The 26019-nt window shown below is 41.6% G+C and overlaps 1 long non-coding RNA gene across 2 annotated transcripts in view; it reads right to left on the reverse strand.

Moving 5' to 3' along the window:
* LOC137144469 (uncharacterized) overlaps positions 1–26019 on the reverse strand; it is a 153605-nt gene that overhangs the window by 102257 nt on the left and 25329 nt on the right. For both annotated transcript variants that reach the window (XR_010917412.1, XR_010917411.1), the window contains exon 2: positions 15969–16140. This is a non-coding gene — a long non-coding RNA (uncharacterized lncRNA). The remainder of the gene's footprint in view (positions 1–15968; positions 16141–26019) is intronic.

Consider the following 26019-nt stretch of genomic DNA (forward strand, 5'->3'; position numbering starts at 1 on the left):
GGAGCGAGGATACTGGGAAGAAAGACACTTGAAGTACTGCAGCTCCCACTGCTGCATCCACAGCAGAGGCTTGAGTTAATGTGTAATATTTTATGACTGTGTGAATGCAACTCCAGGTAGCCATTCTGCATATGTCCAGTAACATACTACTTCCTGCAAGTACTGCTGTAGAGGCAGCTAGTGCTCTGGGAGAGCGTGCCCTGACCCTGTCAGGTGAAGGGATATGCGCTAATTGGTAGCATGCAATGATGCACCCAGAAATCTATTTAGAGATCTGAGAGGATAGCTTATCCTCACAACCCTTCCGCTATGGCAAGCAATACCCTAGGTGACTTTCTGCAGGTGGAATGATAAGGTGCAACTGACATCAAGGAAATTAAGCTTCTTCTCCTCAGCAGAGGCATGGAGTTTGGAAAAGAAAATGGGTAAGTGGACAGCTTGGTTGACACGAAATTCCAAGTTAGCATGTAATCGACGAGACCTTTTCCTTGTGAAAAACAGTGTTCCACATTTTCAGTTTTTGCCTATTTTCACTGATATTACCAGGGTTTTTTTATTAAAGGAGATTGGTTTTTACTGATCTACACCCATTTATCAATCCAGTCAGTATTTTTGGGTACTTATTTTTGTTAAACACTAAGGCTTTACACGATTGTTGTGTCCTACAGCTCTGAGACTGAAGCAATTCCACAGTGTAAAACACAGAACACACAAACAGTGGAGGTCAGAAAATCAAACCATGTTAATATTGCACTATGGTTGGCTCACAAGGAGATGATGCCCACCTATTTCTTTGCATCCGTTTAGTGTGGCACTGAATTTAAACAATCAATCCTGTACAGATAAAGATTTGTAATGCACCCTATCCACCTGGTTACCTCCTTTAATGCCAATTTCCTTACAGATTTGGATGGACAGCCCTGGGTTCTCCTGGATCCCCACACAGCCAGTCCTGCCCTTTCTGTGCTTGCTCCAGATTACCCCCAAAATGGCTTCTACCCCTTCCTCCCCCAGGGCTCCCAAAGGAAGTCATCTCTTTCCTGATTGGGCAGGCTAGTTCTTCCTGGGCTTTCCCTTATCAATCATTAATTCTGCTCCTTGCCCTAATTAGGTACGCCTGCAATCCTTCTCCAAACCAACAGGGGCCCCTCTTGTTCTACATGGTGTCTCTCCTCTCTCCTTGTGCATTGCTTACAAGACTCTGAGTCTGGGCTTGGCTCCCCCTTCCTATCAGGGACAGTATGCCTCTCCATGGACTACCAGCACACAGAGCCCCAGGAACCTAGGTAAGCTCCATTGAGGGTTACAGAAAGAAAAGGTAAAAAAGTAAACATGGGGCAAAAATGCAAATCTATGCCTGAATACCAAGAAGAAAATAATTGCTAAGAAATTTTCAAGAAAAAGTAAAGACGGGAGTGAAGAGGATGCATTGCACTGCAAGTACTGCAGCACTGAACTCAGTGACAGACATTGAGGTGCACTGACAGAACAAAGGAGCATGTTGAAAGCAGGTGATACAAGAAGCTTAAAGAAGAAAGTGAGCTTCAGGATAAACAGTCGATATTAGAAGCTTTCGTCAGGGCTTTAATGAAAAAGAGGACACAACACGACTGTGTCAATGAATTTGTGTGTGATCTTTGTTTTGCTGGACAACAACGGGGTCTATTGGTGACATTGTGTGACAATATTGTCCAGCAGCAAAACCTTTCCCAATGCAGACAACCTCACTCATCAGTATCTGAAAGAAAATTATGATGCTTTAGTATCTAAACTGATGGAACGAATTGATGGAAATGTGGTGTCTAGTCTGATTTTTGACAAGCCTCTTGATGCTTTGGAACATCCAATTCTTGGCCTTTTGTTTTCATTTTTTTATTTCAAAGCAAATAAACCCGCACTGTTTTGTGCTGATATGACATTCATCCCTTCTGCTGACAGTTGTTTTGTCAATGCAGCAATAACTGACATGTTTGAGATGTACCAACTAACTTGGGAAAATGTGGCCATAACTAACACAGATTCTGCTTCCTACATAGCTAAGTTTGCATGGGAGATTAAACTCAATCAGAAACTAGAGCCACTACATATGTCCTGCTCACCTGATTAACATTGCTCTGTCAGCAGCTGTGCCACAGAAAAAGTGAAAGACATGAAATCTTGCATCATTGGATTTGGGGCTGTTTTCAAGCATGTGAACAAGTTAAAGGCTTGGTTTTACACAGCATGAGACAAGTGCCGATTACCTACTCCTATTGTTCCACGTTGATGGATGAGTTTGTATTTTGCTGCCTGTCAAGTAAATAAAATGTAGACTGTGCTAATACATCTCCTGAGTTTGTTGGTTCTAATCAGAAACTCTGAAGAGACTGGCAAATAACCAAAATGACTAACAGATTCTGTGCCCCAAGGTAATGTTCATTGTTGAAAACTTTGAATCAGTGTGTGACACAGAGAAAACACTGGAGTTTTCTCTGACTACTACCAACACAACCAATACAGAGGTTTACCAGATCCTGACAACCAAAATCTCAGCTGAATTGAGCATAAAAGCTGCAGGAGAAACACATGGTGAGAAAACCCAGCTTTTCTGGAAACCCTTCCCACCCTGAAACATGAGAAAACGAAAAGAATGTTCAAAAACTTGAACACAACTCTCAATGAGAAACAGGAGACAACTGTGGCCCGTAACCCAGAAGTGTTTGGTGCTGAAGATTCTTTTTGGAATGTCATCCAGGTGTTGCACCCCATCCTCCAGGTGAATTTTGCAGCAGACTATGACCGTTATGCCGGAGTGTTTCAACCATTTGCCACTAAATATGAAATTTCAAATCTGAAAGGGGAATTTATTATTTACATGAACTTGCCTAACCTTGACAATGCGAAACTGTATGTCCTGACTTTTTGAAACAGTCATCAGGACACATTTTCCAACTTCAGCAAAGTGGCATGTCAAGTTTTGAGTGTATCCCCTGAATCTATTGATGCAGAGTGCATATTTTCAAAGTTGGACTACCTCCAAGACCAGCAAGAAGCTCAGCATGAGAGAGGATACTTTGAAGAAAATTATGCAAGCGTATGGCAAGCCAAGATTTCTGGAAAAACTACTAGCTCTGAGCAAGACAAAATATACATTTGTACATCATAAAAAAGTTTAAATTATACTGTAGTAAAATGTGATAGATTTTTTGGGGGTTTTTTTCCCTGAACTCGATTTTTAAATTTTTAAAATTTTTAATCTGATTTCATCCTGGTTTTAATGTTTGGAAAATAAACAGCTTCATCCGCAAATGAGGAAGAGATTCCCATCGGCTGCAGATCTGAATTTATGCCCTCTGCCTTGTACTCCAACAGATCCAGTTGGTGTTGTGTAGGATTTCAGGGAGTGAGCTGAGTAGAGCATAGGCTGGCAGGAGCTAGACTTGGAAAGACCATGGGATCTGCTGCTGTGCAAGTCCTTCCATCTTCCCCCTATGCACTGAGATGGCGCAGCCTCCATGTGGAATGGCTCCACAGTAGCCCAATAGTCTGGAAGCGAAGTTTCCTCCCCCTGTGCACCTGCCCAACACATGGCTCAGCTACTCATGCTGAGGACATGGCAGAAGATTTGCCCCCAATTAAAGGCATAGCCAGAAGGATGGTAGCACAACTCAGAGCTATGTGTAACATGACTAAACATAAATGTGTTTGGGCTTAATGAGGAGCACAGTCTTATGGACACTGTAAAAAAACCCACATACTATGCTGTTCCAGAGCAGGCCACTGGGCCTGCTGGTCTGATGTCCTTCCTCCAGCAGTGACAATACCTGATGTTTCAGAAGAGAGTGGGAAGTACAGACCCAAGTCTATTACATATCAGACTAACTATGCAATTGTTTCTGGGGATGAGAGAGAGAAGGTTTTATTCCTGACCCCTGTGATGATCAGCGGACTCTTTGAAGCATGAACTGTATACGCCCTTCTCCGAGCATGCAAACCTGCAGTCTTTAGTATCAACCACAAAGTTATCCAGCAAGGCCTGGAAGTATTCATCAGAAATAACAATCTACAGTGCCATGCAATAATACTCCACACCAGCTGGCCAATTATGAAAACAAGGCTTCTAAAAGCAAGAAGTACTGCGCAAGGAGCTTTCCCCGATCCCTGCAAACAGCACTTCTACTGTGTGTTTGACATGTGTTTGCCCAAACTTTTTATTATTGTCGTTAAAGCACAGGTACTGCAGTGATCTATTTCAGCAAAGCTCTAGTAAGGCTGTCAGATAGTCTATAAGACTGATTGTTGGATCCAGCCAAGTTGCACTTTGGTAGGGACCAGGTGGAAAGAGGTCAAAGCTAGCTTACCATCTGTGCAGTACTTTGAGCCTGGAGCCAGTTTAGCTCCCATCATTAGCAAGAGCAGCCCCAGGGTTGGTTTAACCTATATCCAGCTGTCTATGACTTAGTGGAGTTGATATGACAGCCAGGAGAAGTTGATGCATAAAGATTCTCTGGACATATCCCAGCTGCAGGAATTGTCGTGTGGTCAGTGAAGCTGGCTTTACATTTCCTTTGCCCACCCCAATGTGGTGCAAAGGGTCCACATCATAACAAAGATTAGGGCTTGTTATCTTTACAACAACAACAATTGTGGCTTTATGAGGCTCTAGTAGTAACTTCTCGCACACAGTTTTCTGCTGGTGCAGGAAACTGGATGCAGTGGTTTAGGTGGTATAAATTTAAATTCAACAAACAGGAGACCGATGGGGGGAATGGAAAATACATCATAAGAGCAGGTTACTGACTTTAGAAGAGACAGGGACAATAAGAAGTGACAACCCTGCTATGCACAGAAATATTGTTACCTCAACCTTTAGATAGGAATGACACAGTCCCTGAGATTTCAAAAGGACCCCTAAACCATTATACACTTGACATTTACTGTAAGAACCTGAGCACACATACCATACCAAATAGAAGAGGCAATCCCCTCAGCTCTCTTCATATATAGCACCCTGTGACTGCTCTCACTGCAGATGGAGCCCTTCTTACTGGTGGAAGGAAAGCAGACCCCTTTCCAATCCCCATTTAGCCTGCTGCCTCTGGGCTACTGAATGTGCTCAGGACTGATTTTCTGATTTGGCCAGTATGTGGCAGTCCTGCACCCACCAACCCACATGCAATGGGAAGCCTCATTTCTGAAATCCTTTTCCCGAGAGCATTTACTTTACCTATACCAGAGAGTAAAAAATATTACATCACTGTTACATTTTTAAAATATATTGTACTCTAAAGGTATTTATGGGCTCAGACACTTCACACAGACTATCCCAGGTCACTAAGGGTTAATTTCATATTATAGCATTAAGAAGTCCTCACCATAGCTAAACTCATTAAGTTCCGCTTCATCAAGGGTGGGAAGGGGCCGCAATCTGGGACCCTGAGCAAGAGGTCTGTGAGCCTAATGGGCCAAAGGGCTCAGATCTACATGGTGCTCGCTGTGTCCAAAAGTGCAAAGTGAGTTTGGGGACAAAGCAGGAGATCTATTAGCCACTGCCTATCCTCCTCCACGAGAGTAGGTATCCAAGTATAAATTGTAGGATATATTCCTGTGGGAACTCTCTTTCCATCAAGTCGATCACTCAGGCTTGGTGTAGGGGGTAGAGTTTGCTCCTAAATGAATACACTTGTTACAGATACATCACTGAAAAATAAAAGTCATTGCCCCTTTCAGCAGGTGACTTCCTCAGCCAGAGAAAGGTTGAAGCACTTATTAAAAGCGTATTGTATTGTTCTAGAGAGTTGCTTTCCTGAGTCTACCTTTTTAAGGTTCTGCTTACATTAATGCATGCCTTCCAGGTCGTCTCCCTTTACCTTGTCAGTGCTCTGTCTGGGAAAATACCTGCAGCTATATTTGAGAAAATGCACAAGAGTAAATAAGAGCAATTCTGTTAGCTTGAAATTTTAATTCACTTCATTATTGACAATTCTGTTCTTATACCATGCTCATCTCTGTAGTGTCAATGTGCCTTCCAGTAGTGCATTAAGCAATGTGATTACACGTCTGTCATGTGTTGTTTGTTCACTTCCCCTCTCCGCAGGGGGAGAAGCATATGCTGCGAGTGTCTTGTTTTGGTAAGTTTTTTTTGTTTCACTGCTCTTAACTTTTTAATACAGCTCAGCTGCATTCTAGTGCCGATGACTCAGCTCCAACAGTCCTACTCATAGGTCCCCAGTGTTGGCAGCTAAAGGCCAGGAAGGAGGACTAGCCATGCCAACATACCCCCTTTGGTTAAAGATGGGTTTGTAAATTGTGTGGGTCAAAAATAGGCCTTGTGCTCTGTTTTGCTTCTTTGTAAAGCCAGCCTGAGAATTTAGTTGTTTAAGGGCTGTTGGGATTTTGGGTTTGTTTTTTGTTTTTTGGGGTTTTTTTGAGGGGGGGGAGGAGGGCAGGGGTTAACAATAGAAATATTAAGAACTCAGCTCTAGTCTGTCTTGGCTTTGCTACAGAGCTTTGGAAGGTCTCAGGGACATTTATTTTTAGCTCTCACATCTTAGCTGAAGGGAGAATCTTTAACAAAGATCAACTTTCTGCTCCCCTTCTCCAAAATGTTAATTATACACTGACGTTAATTAGTGGTTCAACAAACACACACAAAACCACAAATCCATTTCAAACAGCCAGTCTGAAAAGGCCCCCTCCATCTCTTGCTCTTAATTCATGTGTTGCTGTCATTTCTCTGGTTCTCCAGTCATCACTGTCTTCCAGGCTAGATAATATAAGAGTTTTTAAATGTACAAAAATAAGCAAAAGCTCCCTTCTCCACCTTAACCTTCCAGAAATTTTCAAGCACTCTTCATACATCATAGAGAAGCAGATGAGTCACAAACCCACTAAGTTTTTTCTTTGCAGGTCACTTTTAAAAGGGAGAAGATCACCTGTACTGAACATGGGTACTGAAGGGATCAGGTACTGGATGTCATGCATCCATGCAGACAAACCATTACATCTTTTTTTTTTTTTTTGGTCTGATGATATATCAAGCCTGCTGCTTAATCCTTAAAATTCCTATCGGATGCTTGGGAACACTCAGATTAAACTCTCTATAGTCCATTTTCCTTTTAACTCACATACTTTAAAGGCCCTTTAAATTTTCCATCCTGAAAGTTTTGGCTTTTAGAAAAAAATCAAAGGTTTAAAAGGTAGGTTTTATGGTAGAAAACAGGATAACAGTTCCCTGAGAAATCCCCTTCCCATCTCCTCGCCCCTCACCCTGGGCAACAAATAGTGAACATAACTGATACCTAGCAAGATCTGACTGAAGAACAGTTTCAAAAGTACCCAATTTCCCACTCCTCTCCTCTTCCCTCTACAGCTAGCGTAATTTTTACAAGAGAAAGAGGGCTTCTCAGGCACATACTTTCTAGCAATAAAAACATTCATTGAGCTCAAATCTCCAAGAGAATCTGAAGGAGATGGGTATGGCCAAACCCTCAGAAGCAGAAGCATTTAGGGTTCACATAGTTCTACCAGTTCAATGTGCAGCAGCAGTCAAAAAGCTAACAGAATTTTGGGAATCATTAGGAAAGGGATAGATAATAATACAGAAAATATCATATTGCCTCTTTTTAAATGTATACCCACATCTTGAATACTGTTTGCAGATCTGGTCAGCACATCTCAAAAACGATATATTGGAACTGGAATAGGTACAGAAAATCATTTAGGGGTATGGAAAAGCTTCCATATGAGGAGAGATTCATAAATTTGGGATTTTTCAGCTTGTAAAAGAGACAACTAAGGGGGGATATGATACAGGTCTATAAAATCATGACTGGTGTGAAGAAAGTAAATAAGGAAGTGTTACTAAATTATAGGCAGAAGGTTTAAAATGAACAAAAGGAAATATTTCTTCATACAACTCACAGTCAACCTGTGGAACTCTTTGCCAGAGGATGTTGTGAAGGCCAAGACTATAACGGGGTTAAAAAAAGAACTAGATAAGTTCATGGAGGATAGGTCCATCAATGGCCATTATAGGCAGGGATTGCTGTTTGCCAGAGGCTGAGACTGGCCTGAATCATTTGATGATTACCTATTCTATTCATTCCTTCTGCAGCATCTGTCATTGGCCACTGTCAGAAGACAGGATACTGAGCTAGATGGACCATTGGTCTGACCAGTATGGCCGTTCTTATGTTCTCTCTGCTTTCTGACACAGATTTTTTGCCCCAGTGCAGCTTTATACACTGCTATGATGGTATACAGGGGCTGTACAGGCACCGTAAGAGGCCATGGGAGAATTACTGCAGCGCAGGCATAGTGTAGAGCTAATGTGGGTGACCCTACACTCTGCCTCTTGGAATTCTTGGCACAGGGGCAGGCTGAGAGCAGATGGAATGGTTACTCACCTAGTGCAGTAACTGATGTTCTTCGAGATGTATCCCCCTGTGGGTGCCCCACTTTAGCATCCCATGCCCTTGATCAGAGGTCTTTTAACAGTACTCGTCTGGGTCACGCACAGATTCCATCTCTCGGTGCCTTTGGCGTGTGTGCAACCCAACCCCTTATTTCCTTCTCTACCGCAGAGTCCCCTTATTGATCTCCGAAGCTGAGGGGAGGAGGGTGGGTAGTGGAGTGCCCACAGGGACACACATCTTGAAGAACATCAGTTACTGCAGTAGGTGAATAACCATTCCTTCTTCTTCAAGTGATATCCCTGTGGGTGTTCCACTTTAGGTGACTATCTAGCACTGACCATCAATTGGTGGAGGGACTTCGGCATACGGATGAAAGTACGGATAGGCCTATTGTGCTGTCGCTGGCGGATGCCTGATCTATTACATAATGTCTGGTGAATGTGTGAACTGAAGTCCATGTGGCCGCCTTGTGTACATCCGTGAGAGCAACATTATTTAAGAATGCCGTGGTAGTGGAAATCGCTCTGGTCAAGTGAGCTCTTGTACCTGATGGAGTCTGTAGGTCTTTTTGATGGTAACACGCATGGATACATTCTTTTTATCCACTTGGATAGCCTTTGGCTGTATATGGCTTTGCCTTTTGTACGTTCACCCAATGAAATAAATTGAATGTTTTTGTTCTTTATACGTAGAATGATAAAGCCCGTCTGACATCGAGTGTGTGGAGTGCGGCTTCCTGTGGATTCGTATGCAGTTTGGGATAGAAGGTAGGTAAACGAATGAGTTGGTTAATATGGAAATCTGAGACAGTCTTTGGCAGAAACTTTGGATGGCGTCTAAGCATGATCTTATTTTTATGAGAGATTGTGTACAGGGGATTTGCCATGAGTGCACTGATCTCCCCTACAAGTCTGGCTGATGTGATAGCAACCAAGAATGCGACTTTCATAGACACATATAACAATGAGCATGTTGCCAGCAGTTCAAAGAGTGCTCTCGTAATAGCCTTAATACTAAATTTAAGTCCCATTGTGTTACTGGAGAACATATGACAGAAAATACTCTCTGTAACCCTGCTAAGAACCGTTTTACCATGGGGTGAGTGAAGATTATAGTTTGATTGATATGGTCATGGACTTCTGAAATAATCAAGGGCCCGGGATGTGACAACCCCTGAAGTGGAGCACCCACAGGGACATCACTCGAGAAGAACATATTCGGGCTTACAGCATATGGGCCTGTGGACAGTTTAGACTGTGCAGCAACCCAGTGAACTGCCATAAATTAGAGAAGCCAGGACTGTTCTAACTTACTCCAGGGGCCATTTTGTGCCCTCAAGCAGCCCAGACACTACAGGGCACAAAAGAGGCATAAAGTCCCCTGCCTCCTGGAGGTGCAGCGAAGAATTGGACCCTTTCACATCAGCATCCTTTTTTATAGTCCATCTCTTGCACAGGTGTTCAGGGGAAGGGGGAAGAAATGCTGGAGTTAACTCCTTGGGTACTGGGGGTTAGGCAGTGCCCCTGCACCTTGCCACAAGCACTATCCATTTTCCCAGCATTGTATTAACATCAATCCATTTATTTTTAAATAATATAATTTTGTAGCAATTGCTCCCTAGCTACAAAAGAGAGAGACAGCCCAGCCCTGCAGGAAGAAGATAGAGCTGCCGGGGTAACCCAGACTGATCTGTGGGGTGGATCTCAATACAGTTTCCTGTCATTTTACAGGTTAGTTGGACATTATTTGTCTGCAGCAGTTATTTATTAAGAAGTCAGTGGGACTGAGACTGGGAAAACACCATAATGGAGCAATCGCAGACTGGAGGCCAAATGTCTTCAGGAGGTGTGCTACATCATTGAACCAGAGACAGTGTGTGAGCCTAACAGCTACAGTCATTATAAAGGTTTTTTTATTCTTATTTGAAGTGTAGCCTGATCTATACTGATTACTTAAGAATTCCCAGTTATCACTTTGAGGGTTGGCAGGGTCTTGTCCCAAGATCAGGCCCAGTATTATTCAAATTATTACATAGTTGGGAACCCTGATGTGCACAGCCACAACATTCACAATGTAGGAACTCTTCTATATTTACAAACAGTTTGTTAATACATTTAGCCCAGTCAGAAACACCACAACTCAGAGAGACGACAGAATGTACATCTGCACATCCAGATACTCTCACCATCCCTTGTAGAACAGCCTGAAATGTTAGCCATCATCTTCATCTCTTTCCCCCTCATCACCAGTGGCCATTATTCTGAACTACATCTCCTTCTCCTACTGCCGCTAGGCTTGAATACAACTTTTATAATATGATAATAATGCCACTATGTTTGATGCATATTCAGTAGTGGATTTTCCCCTTTTCCTTATTTATATTTCCTCACCTTACTACTGTTGGAGTGTCCTTCTTCTATAGATTAGTATATCAATTATCTCAACTTATAATCATATACATCTATTTGTTACCATGGCCCACTTGTGATTAGGTATCTGCAGATGTAACTCATGTACTTGTTATGTATGTACCTGTTATGTACGTCAATTTATTAACTCCCTTTTGGGTGGGTTATGTTCCTGTGGTCAGAAATTTCCCTTAAACACTCTATTTTCAGCTCCCCAATACTTGGGGGTTTTACACTGGGCCGTTTATCTGCTCAAACTTCATAGGCCTCAAGCCTTATGCTAGCTTGCTGAAGCTAATGTCTTACAGAATGTAGGTTCCTTACATTACAGCTGAATATAATAAAATCAGCTAAATATAATGAGGGAAAGGCAGTGACTATCATAAAGGCAAGCTAGCCCTAAGGGCTACAGAAGTTGTGTATGTGCTCAGTAGTGTGGATGCTGAAACAACTGGTTATGTAACACAACAAAATGTTTATATTGACAATTAAATAAGACACCTTGGGTGAGTCTACATTAAAGTAGAAGATCTCCAATTGTCAGAAACAAAATCAATACAGGAATTGGGACAAGGTATATATATATATATATATATTCGCGAGGGGGGCTAGACTTCATGTTATATTCATTTTAAAGGAAAATAACAAATTTCTAATGAGCGTTGTTAGGGTGCATTGTAACTGCTGTGCTATAATTGGGGCTTTTTTTAGCATAATTTCAAATTCCATGTAATGAATAATTAACTGTGTGCATGAGTATCTGTCTTATGGTAAAGACTGGTACTGGATTCCTAAGGAGAGAATGAACGTGAATCCTATTATAATTTCTATTTTTAGTATTTAGAGGGTTCCTATAGAAAATCCAGCTGTAGTCTCTTGCAAGGATAGAAATTCATAATCTGTGCAAATACTTTGTGAGACAGAGGAATTCTGTAGCACAGAATAGGTATGTCAATTGACTTACCTCTCCTCTACATAGGTTACATAAAAATGGGGTGATTTCTCAGCTAGTCCTACAAAGGGGGTGTCTGAAAAGTAAGCAAGAGAAATACATCTGTGTCTCTGATTTCTTTATTAGATCTTTCTTCTCTCATTTACCCTCTTGTATTCCCTGGAGTTTGTCAAGGCTGTCTTGTTAAGAAGCTAGAAGAATTTCTGTTAAGCACATTTGTGAGATTTTTCAGGAGGTCCCACAGTTTAAAGAAAACAGGCCAAAAACAGACAAAAACAATGACAGGCAAGTGAATCTCATAATGCTCCACTTCTCAGCGATGTCAATGCAATCCAAGGAAGCTGCTGCACCAATGCAAATGTGCATGCTCCGCTTTGCTTAAGGAAATATATTGTCAGATGACACAAGAAGCAGCTAGTAACACTGCAGTCCAGGTTTCCCAAAATTTAATTAGGAATGTGAAAATTAATTGTGACCAGCTTTGTGACTGCAAAGATGTATGATGATATGTGCAGCATTATTAAGTGCAATACAGAAATTCCAAGATGCAGCAAAGCTTCTGAAGAGACACAACAGCCTGGAGGACAACTGGAGTGGGAGTTAGATATAGGACATAACCAAGTTGGCTGCAGTTTGCTCTTGTGAATTCCTTTAGATGTCAGGCACATTCTACTGTATCTATAAACCACTTGGGTGTGGCTTGCCAGAATCTTTCAAAGACTGTAAGCATCTGCTATGGTAGGGTGTGGTATGCTATGCGATTCGGGGGGTGTCTATTAAAAATTACATCAGACACTTCACCTAGGAATAAGCTTGAGCTCTTATATATAATGATGCCTAGTTACAGAGGGGTAATCAGAATCCATTTAGGAGAGGCAAAAAATTCTAGCCCAGAATTTACTTGTGTTTAAGGTAACCAGATAGCAAGTGTGAAAAATCAGGACAGGGTGGAGGGTAAGAGGCACCTATATAAGACAAAGCCCTGAATATCAGGACTGTCCCTATAAAATCGGTACATCTGGTCACCCTTCTAGTGCTGGTCTCAGATGAAATGTGTGGGTGATGCAGGAAGTGGACTCCCTCCTCTGCCCATTCCTTGCACACGTGAAATTTTCACAAGTGACTATACAAAGTCAATCCCAACTCATAGTTTTAGCCTAGTCTAAATTGATTTTATTTACTCAGTTGCATGGTGTCACGCTTCAGACCATCAGAGATAACAACTAGATGGAATTTTAGATCTCACCTAGTATAATTCAAAAAAGATTTTCAGCTAAGCAAGGTATTATGCTGACTACAGATTTTCAATTATACATTAAAACTATAATATCCAAGTTATTCTCTATAAATATATTCAGTCTTATTTAGAAACAAATATATTAACCCATATACCAACCATCATTCTTAATTTGGATATTTCATATGGCATTGAATGAACTCACTATTCTACTGGACCACATACTAACATAAATATGTCACATAGTAAAGCTGATATAGGTTATGTGGGCTTCTGTAGATAAATCGCATACACATATGTACAAATTAATTATTCAGGAGGGAAAAAATAGATCACCTACTGAACAAGACACATCACTCATTAGATTTTATATACCACTTGCAGAAGCAGACAAGTCAGCAGACAAGTAATCAGATCGCTGATTCAGATATATTCAGATATATTGCTTACTGAATCGGATACAACATCTCTTGTAACAAACACATCACTTAAACCAGGTGCAATACATCACCTTCCATGTCAGATAACAATGCTATATACTAATCTATGCTAATTTAAGATAACATCCCCAGACTCAAAGCCCCCAGCATGATACAATGGTTACGAGAGCAAATGTGATCCTGGGATGTATAAGCAGAGGAAAATCAAGCAGAAGTAAGGTGGTATTATTATTGCTCAGCATTAGTGAGACGGTACTGGAATGCTGTGAACAGCAGAACTGAACACTATTTTAAAAGGATTACAAACTGAAAAGGTTCAGACAAGAGCTGCAAGAATTATTAAAGCCTGGCAAACCCTCTTTACAGTGAGAAACTACAGAAGCTCAATCTATTTAGTTTATCAAAGAAAAGATTAAGAAGTGACTTGATCACAGTCTATAAGCATCTATAGGGGGGAAAGATTTCAGATAATAGAGGGCTCTTTAATTTAATCAAAGGCATAACAAGATCCAACAGCTCAAAGCTGGAAATAAGGTGAGATTTTTAACAGAGAGGGTAATTAACCATTGGAATAGTTTATCTAGGGATGTGATAGATTCAATCACTTGAAGTCTTTAAATCAAGATTACATGTCTAAAAGATATATGCTGTAATTTAATCAGAAGTTATGGACTAGATGCAGGAATCACAAGGTGAGACTATAGCCTATATTGTTCAAGAGGTCAAACTAGGTGATCATAATGGTCTCTTCTGGCTTTATAATTCTATGAAACATCACATTGATATAGAATCAAATATATTCTTCTTGTGACGTGTGTATGTACATAAAAATACACACGCAGGCTAAAATATAACTCATTGCATCAGCTACGTATCGATATATCACATCCTGAAAGAACAAGGGTACAATGGTTAGTAACCTAATACAGTGCATCAACTCACCAGCACACACTTACCTCACATCCAAGTCAGAGGTGGTCCTGAACTGGAATTACAGATATAAACATAGACATCTCACAACCTATAGGGAAATCTGGATTTGGATTTGGATCCTAATCTGAACTCTATGAGTCAAGCCCATCTCACCCATGAGAAGACAGGATGGTCCAGGGAACGTGACCTGGGAATCTGGAGAACTGGATTTACTCCTGATCTTTGAATTTCTATGTGATCATGGGCAAGTCACTGAAACTCATATACCTCCATTTCCCCAGTAATGATACCTTGACAGCTTTCTGAAGTGTTTGTGGATCTATGGCTAAAAAGCGCTACACAAATGCTCAACGTTATATCATCAACTTTGGTCTAATGTCACACTGCTGCAGCAAATGTTCAGGTCACCCACAGTTCCACAGTAAGAAACTTCCATTTTGTTTAATTTTTATTTTAGTAAGTTCATACAAACATTTTTAAAAATACAAAAGAAAACCATGACATCTCCAGATACAATTTCTGGACTCGCTCCCTTTGCAGTGTGAGTGAACAGGAACAGATTAACAAGAAGTGAAAGGGATGCTTTTTCAAGTTATTAAAGTTGGAGCTGGGAAAAGATAATAGCACTGAAAAGCTCATGAAGGAGTATAAATGGAAGAAAAGGAGGAGAGTATGCATGAGAGATGGTAAGAAGCTAGTAAAAACAAACCACAACTATCAGGCAGACTCTGTGACAGGATATTATGTTCTGCACAAACCCTGCATGGAGATACAAAGCCACTCTTAGAGCCCTGCAAATCTGTAGATATCCATGACTTTATATCCGTGGCCCATGTTTGTAAATCAGATGCAGGCACAAATTTTGTATCCATGCAGGGCTCTAGCCATTCTGCTGACTTACTGTGGCACCTAGAGCAGGTAGGTTTCATTAGTTCCAATTTAGGATGGTAAAAGGAAGAGAGTTTCTCTTAGGCAAGAGAGGGTGCAGAAAGTGAGATAGGAGACGTTGCAGGTAAAATCCTTATAAACAGCCAGCTCAGGTTTATGTTTCTTGTTCTCAAGAATAAAAGCTTGAGGGAGGGGAATGAGTTCTAGATGATAACCCAGAATGTGTGTGTTGTGTTGGTGTTGGTCAAGGTGGAGACTCTACTTGTTAACAGACCCAAAAAACGATTTGATTATTTTCTAGTCTAAGGACAATAGAGTCATTCTGTACCAGTCTCCCTGTCACTTTTAAATGCTGGTTTTATTATTAGATATATTGCTGTGGAACCAAGGATCAGGGCCACATCATGGTAGGCCCTGAACAGATATGCAGTATAAAGCCAGTCATTGCCCCAAAGAGCTCATAGTCAAAGGTACTTCAAACAAACCCCAAACCTCACTAACAGCACCCAAGCATTCTATGAACACTTATATACTTGCATAGGAATCATTTTGCCCATAACTGAAGTGAAGCCACCTCTGGGGAGGAATACCACAGCTGCTAAACTCTATACAACAATTTAGGGCAGGAAGTGAAGAATACCATACACATTTAGAACTGCAGGGGGAATTCAATGATCATACACATCTCTATTACCCGCAAGTAAATCCACTTACCTCACCAGAGAGCTCCAGCTCCCATTCATCACTGCCTCAAGGAGCGATACCCCTCTTGAGGTACATACTGTATTAGATGGGGGATAGCAGGGATGGGGGAAATCTCCCTGGGCCACATGGAGGAACCTGAAGAGCTGTCCTCTCTGCAGACCCTGGTCTGGACCTCAGCATTCTAGGAGGAACACAAGAGAGAAGGAAACTATTACCTCAGCTGTAAAACAAAACCTAAAGCAACAAAATAAGAACAGGAACTTATAAAACTAACTGAAACCATGAAAGGTGGTCACAGAGTCAAGTTCCTACCTCTAAGTGCACCACCATCAAAAGATGTCTTATACATGTGGACTGCCAGAGTCAGAAGCTCAGAGATGGATGGCAGACTCTCTAGCATGGGCTCTGCATGGATAGCATGAAGGGGGATATCCCTGGCCCTTCATGGTGTTCACTGGCAATAAGTGGCCTAGCAGCAGGCAGAGTTGTAGGAAAGAGGACTCTATTCAGAATGCTGAGTGGTCAGTTATATGCTGGGGCTCTCAAGATTGAGAGCTAGCAGTCTGGACTCAACTTGCATTCCTGGGGCTAATCAGTCTACATTCCTCCTGAAACCCAACCCTCTTTCCTCAGTTCCATTCATCATGATACATGTGGCACCCGTATGGCTTCGCAGGTAGGACAGAACCATTCAGAGGATCCACTGGAACAAACCAAACGTGTGATTAGGTGCAAACAGACATTCTATTCTTCAGACATTCTGCGCTAGCTCCTGGGAGCTGTAGCATAGACACAACGCTGGGCAAGGAATGTTGTGTGTGGTGCACTCCATGCACCTGAACAGGATGGCTAGGGGGAGCGCCCCAGCCCTTGCAGCAGTCTGCAATGCTCTAGTGAAGGCAAAGGCCTTTGAGCCCTGTCAGACACATGCCAACGATCTATGGATACTCTATGATATCTTCTTCAGAGTCACCTAAAATTCCTGCATATCAGGAACAGATACCGAATTACTGTCCAAAGAGAGTCCAGTCTTCCCCACTGGAGTCAATGGCACTCATTGGATTCAGTTAGAACAAAGTCTGAGCTATAGTGTCATAATTTCTGTTTACTAACAGGACATCACAAAAAAACCTGAAGGTGTTAAGGCCAGAAAACATCTGAAGATCTTTCCTCTGTCCACAATGGAAGTAGAAATAGGGGAAGTCTTGCAGGCCCTAGAAATGGCTCGGTCTTTATCACTATTGAAGGGACTGCATGGCCCTTCCATGACAGGTGCACTGAAGAAACTGGTATCAGCCACTGTGGGCCCAGAGAAAGCTGAAAAGCCAGGAGAGCGAGGCAGGAAGGCTGCGATGCCAAATGCTGCTGTTGTCTGATTTAGAGCAGGGAAAAGGAGTTTTGTGTATTCCTCTTTATTTGTCTCTTTTAAGTGTTCTCTGTTCACACCCTGCTCTGCACACACTGATTTTACTCATATATTTGGCCATTAGAAGGACATTAAGAATATTTGTGCTCTGACTGACTGTGCCAGATCCTGCCCTGTGCTGTGCAGATGCCCTGTGGAGTCAGAACAGGGAGCTCCTTCCCCCAGGACACTCAAGCAGCAGCACAACAGGATACCCTCCTAGCACTAGGATGGGTTTCAGCTCACTGGCACTCCATTACCCACGGTGGCTTGGAGGTACAGTCATGCCCTTTTCCTCACCATGCACATACAGTACAATCCACAGTAAATATCAGAAGGGAACCACATACTAATACTCTCTTGAGCAGCACTAAGGTGCTCACTCTCCAGAGCGTAGTCCCTCCTGCAGACCTTCCTAAGCCTTTTTGTGCTGTCGCAGGATAGCAGCTCAGGGACCCCAGGATCGCTCACCCTTCCTTTCTTTGTGCAGCTAGTAACATCAAGTAACATCAAAAATCAACATACATTTTTGCCCTGTGTGCGTGTGCGTATTAGATAGACGCTCATTGCAGGATGTCATTTCTTTTAGAAATCAAATGGAAAACATTAGGATTCCTTGTTCCCACATTTAATCAGGACAAATACCCTCCCGTGTCCAAGCCATGATGGGTCTGACTTTGCTCTCACTTAAACTGGTGTAAGTCAGTAGTAACTCAGCAAAGTCTGTGGAGTTACACTAGTTTAAAATTGGCATGAGTGAAGAGTAAGGGCTAGTGTTTATCAACGATCACACTATTGCCTCTGATTTTTGAAATGCTAATAATTTGTGAGTTCCTTTTTCACTTTGAAAAAACAAAATCACTCCTGAGTTCTAATAAGCACAACTGCCATGAAGGACAATAAAGAGGTTACAAAGCTGAAGTCCTCATAATGATTTCATTTCAGTCATAACTTATTACATCCACATAATAGAATCCCGAGACAACTCTAACGATAGCAGATTCAGTCAGCATTCGAGACGCTGTGAAACTGCAAAAATTACATCCCATTATCGTCCTAAATTATCGAAAAGTTTCTCCCTTTAGTTGCTGATATGCAACATATTTTTTCTGCAAGGCAGTTAGATAAAGTCAGTACAAATTACTGCTTTCCACACATCGCAGATGATAGCACCAGAGGCATTAAAGAAGCTTAAGAAAACCAAATCAGAATAGACAGAAGGAACTGCTCTCCTTGACTTGGAAATAACAAATGTTTGTAGTAGCATGCTGGATAAGCCAAGGGAGAGAAAAATATCTGGGTCACTCAAAAAGCTTTACAAGCTCCATATAATCCAAAATCAAAACTGAAGTTTAGATACTTTTTCTAGATGAAAGAAGAGCAATAGAAATCTCTATCTTTCAAAAGAGATCTACAGCTCTACATTGGATATATACTGATATGTAGTAATGGTATAATAAACATTTTTATTGCTTAAACAGGAAAACTTTACATCTGGCTTTGTAAATAGATTTAAAATGCTTTTCTACCCTGTCATCTATTTGTTGTGCCTTTCCCAGTGGGGCACAATTGAAGAAAGGGTAGTTACATGATAGGAAGTTACATATCTGTGAAAGAATCACAACTACTAGCATTCTTGATCACTTGATATACTGATTATTAATTTGAGTCTAGGAAATTACTCCCCTATCGTCATAGTTTTCCTTCATTACTGCACTCTGTTGCATTAAAAGTCAAGCTCTAGGTTGCCACCTGCTGTTTCATTGTTTACATTTCAATCTTTATGATTGAGAGAATGGGCCATTACAAGAAATCTTAAAGGGGATTGTTAACTATTGGCACAAATACCCCCTTTACAGGAAATTCTGCCTGAGAGCTTTATGAGAGGAGGCCTCAGAGAGTCTCTTTGTGAAGCACTCTCCAATCATTCTGTAAGGTTGAGGCATAGTGCCCACTCCACACCAACTGCAGAACAGGCCCTGATGTCCACCCACAAACCCTGCAGATCCCCTAGATTCTGCATGGATCATTGTCTGACTAGGACACTGGGCTGGAATTCAAGATAGCTGGGTTCAGCTGTTGTGGCTGGCACAGACATTTTTGCAGTGACTATTACAACCTTCTCATACCTTAAAACACTGTGCCTGGATTCAGGAGGTTAAAAACATGAACGCTAAGATTTTTCATGTAATTAAGATTCTAGGCTTCATAGATGTGGGGAAAAAACCTTGAAAGTGTGACCCAACCGTAAGCTAAAAGCTCAGAAACCAGAAGACAGATAATAAGAACCTGGCGTTTCCTTGTAAGTGATTCCACTCACTGATGCATCTCCCCTTGGTGTTGTACCATGGCACTGCAGGCATTTTCATCCCTAGCTCTTTTGTTGACCACTTCTATGGTCCTGCTAGCCTGTTTCTGCTAGATCTTCCATGGCTCAGCCCTCAAGCCACGTCAACTCTTTCCAGTGCTGTTCCCTTCCAAGGTAACAACAGTCCAACTAAAGAATCCATCCTAGGTGTACAGAGTACTAGAAAGGTATCCTGCCCTGTTGCTGTTTGAGTGTGCTGTGGGGGAAGAGCTCCTTGTTCTATCTGACTCCTCAGTCCACATAGTACAGGGCAAGATCCACATAGTACAATGACTATGCATCCACATAGTACAGGGCAAGATATGGCACAGTCCACCAGAGCACAAGCATTCCCTTTCTTAGGTTTTATCTACATTGCTCATTTCCAGCTCAGGTAGATATACACGCCCTAGCTCTGATAATACACTAAAAACAGCAGTGTAGCCACGGTTGCATGGGCAGCGAGAAAGGCTAGACACCCTGAATACAATCCCATCTGAAACCCTAAGTACATAGCTGGGGTAGCTAGTCTGTCCTGCTGCCATGCTACTATTTTTAGTGTGCTAGCTCATTCAGAGCTAGCGCAGCTACCTCCCCCTGATTTTTCACACTTGCTATCTGGTCACCCTATATCCCAGGCATCTGTTTATGAAAACTGCTCCCTGGTTGCTCTATTTTTCCCACGGCATAATACATATTTACATTTGTAGTAACTGTCTGTGTGCAGAAACAGTCTCTCATACACACTTCACTTTTGTACATATATTTTTTCCTCAGTCTAAAATAAATTGCTTTAATCTGAAGTTCTCTTGTTCTTTTTATACAGAAAAGAGTATGGGAAAATTGTGATACTGAGCTAATCCTGCTCCTATTGAAATCATTGGTACAACTCTCATGAATTTCAATGGGAGCAACATCTACCTCATAATCCCATTCTGGTTTTTTACTGTTAAAGCAGAATAAGAAACTATATTTTTTTAAAATCCTCTCCCAACACAATAAAAATACAAAAGAAATTCAATAAAAAACCTCCTGTGCTGCACTTTACAAGACCACTGAGGTTCAGCAGCACTCTTAACATGCAAAACATGGAAAGTGGAACTTAGAAACCTAGTGGTCCCTGGCTTCATGGGTCTGGGCCAAACCCTTGATGTAATTTTAATGTTGGTCACACTGAATCATTGATGATGCTGGCTATTTCTCAGGGTGCATTCTATCAGGAATTTAGCAGGTTTTAAAACCACATTTTTTTCTCTTAATCACAAATTGAAAAAAAAAAATTGAAAAGCACCTTTCTGACAATTAGCCCCTAACTAGGACTGCTGCCAAACTAGATTTATGAATTATTACACTGCTTTACATTTTACAAGGGTCTACTGCTCTTACACAGCTGGTTGAATCCCCACTGAGAACTGGAAATCAGGCAAGAAACAATCTTCAAATATCTGAAAGGTGTAAGCAGAAGGCTAGACTGTGACTGTGTTAATGCCTCCCCCCAACTCCTGTGTGCATGGAACTGGGCACAGTTTGGCTGGTGAGCAGGGACCTGGGAGGAGCCCAGAAGGAAAGAGAGTTCACACCCCTCACTTGCAAATGCTGCCAGAGCTTCTACTCTGCCATGTGAAGTGCCAGGAGGAATAGTTTCCAAGTCAATCAGAATTCCTCCAAGGGTCACACATGTAGCCCACCCTTCGCCGCCTCGAGATCCAAAGGAGATGAAGTAATTCTTTAGGACTCTGTTGTGCCTGTTAGGTGCTGTGCTGTGCTGCCCCCGAGTGGCCACTACCCCACTGGGAGGTATTTGCCTTAGGAAAGCAGAATGGCCCCTGGAGTTTGAAACCTCTTAGAGGCTGCATGCCCATTGCTTTGGAAGGTGCATCTTACTTCCTGCTCTCTCCCGCAGCTACTCAAGTCTGCAGATGGATGCACTGGGGGGACTAGAGCCATGACAGCCCTGCATCCAGCCATCCTTCCTTACATTCCTTGTGTGGTGTACTCTGAGAGGGTAGTAGACAGGATGCAGCCCCTGCACTTCCCAGAGCATAGGCCTCGTGTTAGCTGTCTGCATGGGGACAAGTTTCATCCATGATGCTTCATTTGAGAGAGCAGTACCCTAGTTAAATCTGTTGCTGTGAAATAAAAGGAAGGGTCTTGCTTCTGGTGCATCTGTTTTGGACATACAAGTGCTATCTTTAGGGTCCAACAGATGAAAGACAGTTATTCTGCCATAGCAGCATAATGGCATGACATATAAGCGTGTTCTCTATTGATCTGGATTATTAAAAGGAAGATCATTCCCAAGGTGATATATTGGTATGGAACATCATCCTGAAAACTCTAAACTCACTTAATTTACTATATGGAATGATCACCCAAACACATCTGGACAAACCCTCAAAGGCTAATGAAGAGAATGATGGATAGAGATGTGCAATACAGGCAGTAGGAGGAAAAGCATACTGTCTGAGTTTTCATTCTTATCAAGGAAAATATGCTAGGGGCAAACTTTGGCCTGATCCTGAGATGTGCCAGATGCCCTCAAATCCCATTGCCTTCAATGGTTGTTGAAGGTAATCAGTATCTTTCAGGGTCATTCCATTTATTAGGACATTTCTAGTGCTCTTACTGTTCCTAGCATCACAACAAGTTTTCTTTGGGGAAAAAAATACTCAAGGACTTTAATTAGACTGGGTCACAGGAGAGAACTCTGAACAAGGGGCTCTATTCTAGTACTAGAGTCATAATAACAGATCTTCATAGTGGAGGAACTTTTAGCTCTGACTTGCATAAGGACAGTTAACTAAAGACTCTCAAAATGATATAGGATTCAGCTATCTTGTACCCGGATAGGAAACCTAACTTGACTAAATCATTGAATCACTCTTCAACCATTTTTCCAAACAAAGCTCCTCCAGTTGCTCAGACCTTTCAGGCATCACATAAACAGACGTACCTAGATGCATGTTCAAGAAATGCTGCATATTGTGAGCCATCCTTTTGAATTAAGCTGTGGTCCATCTCAGCCTTCAATTCTCCGGAATCCGAACAAACATGAATCTCAGACATAGCTTTTCACACACATCTTTTTTGCTTGATTACATACATTTTTGAGGGCATGTTAGAAGCCAGTTTCATGTGCTCTTTAGCACTACACTGGTGCTGTTCAGCCAGTGACTGCAACTACTGGCTGTACGTGAGGGCGGTGCTACAGGTTACTTCATCTCATTGACTTGAATCAAAAACCTTGAACCATACAACTGAATCTAGCAAATACTGATCTTAATACAATCTTCAGCCTCAATACAGTACATCCCACACCACCACCTGCTTCTTTTCAAATATTTGAAAGATGTCAGTGCTTGTTACACTTCTATAATTTGAAGACTCAAAGCTTTGACAGTGGAAACTGTCATGTGCCAGAGACTTCACAATCGTATTTTCACATACCATGAAAACTTATCCCACCTGCTAGTCAAAAATGAATAATATGATTCTGACATTCCAAAAATCTAACCAGCAAAATAATTTGTTGTTCCAGAAGAGTGAGCTGCTTTGTATACTCCCAGACTCAAACTGTGACTGCTTCCTAACCGACAGAATGCTTTCTGATTTAACACATGCATTCACATTTAGATAGCTGGGGACAAATTCAGACCACGTGCATCTCCACGCCTCTGTGGCCTTTCACATGGCTGTTGTCATCCCATTCCTATGTGTGGCAGTTCTTCAGACCATTTTTGTGGGTTTGGAGCATACCCATGATGTGATGTGTCAGGTTTCTATGCATGGGCATCACCATAATTTAGAATGCCAAAGAAGTAGTATTTATCTGAACATTCGGCAGCATCTAGAAATCTACTTTCCACTGCCATTTGCAGAAGAGTGATACCATAGTATCTTGCCTAAAGAAGGTTTATTGTAATTATCTAAACATTTTAGTCAGACACCACTTGGATTAATAATATGATCCAAACACTTTTACAGAGATGTCACAAGAAGTAGATTCATGGTATTTGATCTTACACCCAGGCAAGGTCCTTCATTACAAATTTAAAATATTGGCATTGGGTTAGTTTGTCAATAGAAATTGCTACTGCTAATCAGAAAAAAGTGTTTCTAGTTCCCTACCATGCCAGATTATTCTGCACCACAGATTCCAGAAGACTACATGAATCCTATTACTTCCTGTTAATGAGCTGTATTGTATGAGGGCTTCTCTAGACTGGGGAAATTTGCAGCAGTTCAGCTACATCAGTGCAGTTCCACTCACGCAAACCCCACATGTAGACACACTACACCAGTGCAATTTACTCAGATAATTTACAAAATGAGGTGCTAAGGTGCAAGCCCTGTTTTATACTAGTACAGCACATCTTTAATAGGGATTTGCACCAGAATAGCTATGTTTGTGCAAAAAACCTCCAAACCCAAATATAGACAGGGCCTTTGTCTCAATGGTCTTTTTATAATTAACTCATTTATATCATTTTCTCCAGCCATCACCAGGCTGGAACCATATTGCAGGTTTGCAAAAGATGAGTCACTTGTGACTGACTCCATTCTCCACTGGAACACAGAGCTGAGGAAAACATCCCTCGACTTTGATTACATGATTCATGACCCAGATTTAATTAATTCATTAATGTTCACTCAGATGGAAGGTGCTACAAAAATGCAAATATTGGTATGTTTGCTTTCCCACTGACATTTTTCTGTAGCAATTTTCAGCAGTAAAGTGATAGCTATTCTGCTAGTTCAATATTTACCAAGCCAATCTGAAGTTTCTCTTCAATTCATTTTAGCCACTCACTAAAACCTGAATTTCATTTCAATGTAACGACTATTTGAGGGAAATGGTGGTTCTTTTCACCCGGAAGCAATTTCTGTTTGCAGTGTTCCTCTTGTACCTTGTCTCAAACAGGGATCCCAGCTATGCCTCAGGCTGCTTTCGCACAGCTAGCTTCAGTATCTGTGCCTAGTTCTTCAGTAATGCAAGTGGCAGCCTGAAAACACTGACAAATCTGCCAAAACACCAGCTAATTTCTTGGGCACATTGTGATCCGGCATTCCTTACGCACCCAAACTGCCCACTAAAAGGAAAAGATGTTTTGGGGAGTGGAAGGAATGCAGTACAAATCACTGCACATAGGTCAATTAAATTGATAGATTTGTTCCCTCACATCTTCACAGCTTGTGCAGGCCATTAATATGTGACTCCAGAATACTAAAATGCTTGGTAGAAAGGCCTTTCATCTCAGGATCTCAAAACTCAGTACACACTACTAAAGCCCCACAACATCCCTGTGGGGAAAGTATTATTATATTTAATGTACGTATTATTTTATATGTACATACAATATTGTATACAATATGCAACACATATTGTATACAATAGGTACATTAGTTCATGTATATATTGCTAAAATGATGCATAGAGAGTTTAAAGGACTTGTCCGCAGGGTCACACAAGATGTTAATGGCAAAGTAAGGAACAGAACACAACAGAAAATAATGTCTGCCTGTTCTCTGCCTTCCTTATCTGATTCTAGTTCCCCCAGCCACAGAGCAGTAGCAGTCAGTGAGAGCTGTAATCCTTGGGCTACTCTGGGCCACTCACATTAACCCTATTCTGGCCCACCCACTCTGTGAAGCATTCCAGCTAGCATGGCCATCTCTGCTCTGTTTGTTCTGATTTGTCCTCTGCTCTCTCATGGCTTTAGACTGTAAACTCTTCACAGCATGGACCTGTTAATTGTTCAGCACAGATCACCCATTCTATAGCACCACGTATACTAAAGGTGTTACCCAAGCAACATAATATTCTGCTGTGAACTGTCTGCAGGAAGGATATAGGTGCAGAGAGGGTGCAAAATGACTCCAGGGACCATAAATCCATTACTAATGGGACTGCTGCTGAAGCCCATAGCTATATTCAGTTGGCAGATGGAGGTCTTTTCTTTAGGGAGAAGAGGGCCAGAAGTAGAGAGGATAAAAATAAAAAAAAATTTTTGCATTTTTCTCCCATCAGAGTGACACTTTGCTCCACCACAACCTCAAAAGCTGAAGAGAATGGCAATGCTGACAGCTGCCCTGAGCACAGTTCTCTAAATATTACATGACTGCCGCCAGGTAAGTTCAAAGATGTAGGAACCTCTGTGGCCATATGGTTGATCCACAGGCCTCTAACACAGCCTTTGACACACAGAAAAATAAAGTATACCAGTTTGAATGCGCGTTTTGATAGGTAGTGTGAAGTGGAGGAGTACGGTACAAGAAATCCATCTGGGACACATGGTATGGGTTACAAC

Source organism: Emydura macquarii, unplaced genomic scaffold, assembly GCF_026122565.2.
Source record: "Emydura macquarii macquarii isolate MOO-44397 ecotype Brisbane River unplaced genomic scaffold, CSIRO-AGI_Emac_v2 contig_3451, whole genome shotgun sequence".
In the NCBI taxonomy this organism is placed as follows: domain Eukaryota; kingdom Metazoa; phylum Chordata; order Testudines; family Chelidae; genus Emydura; species Emydura macquarii.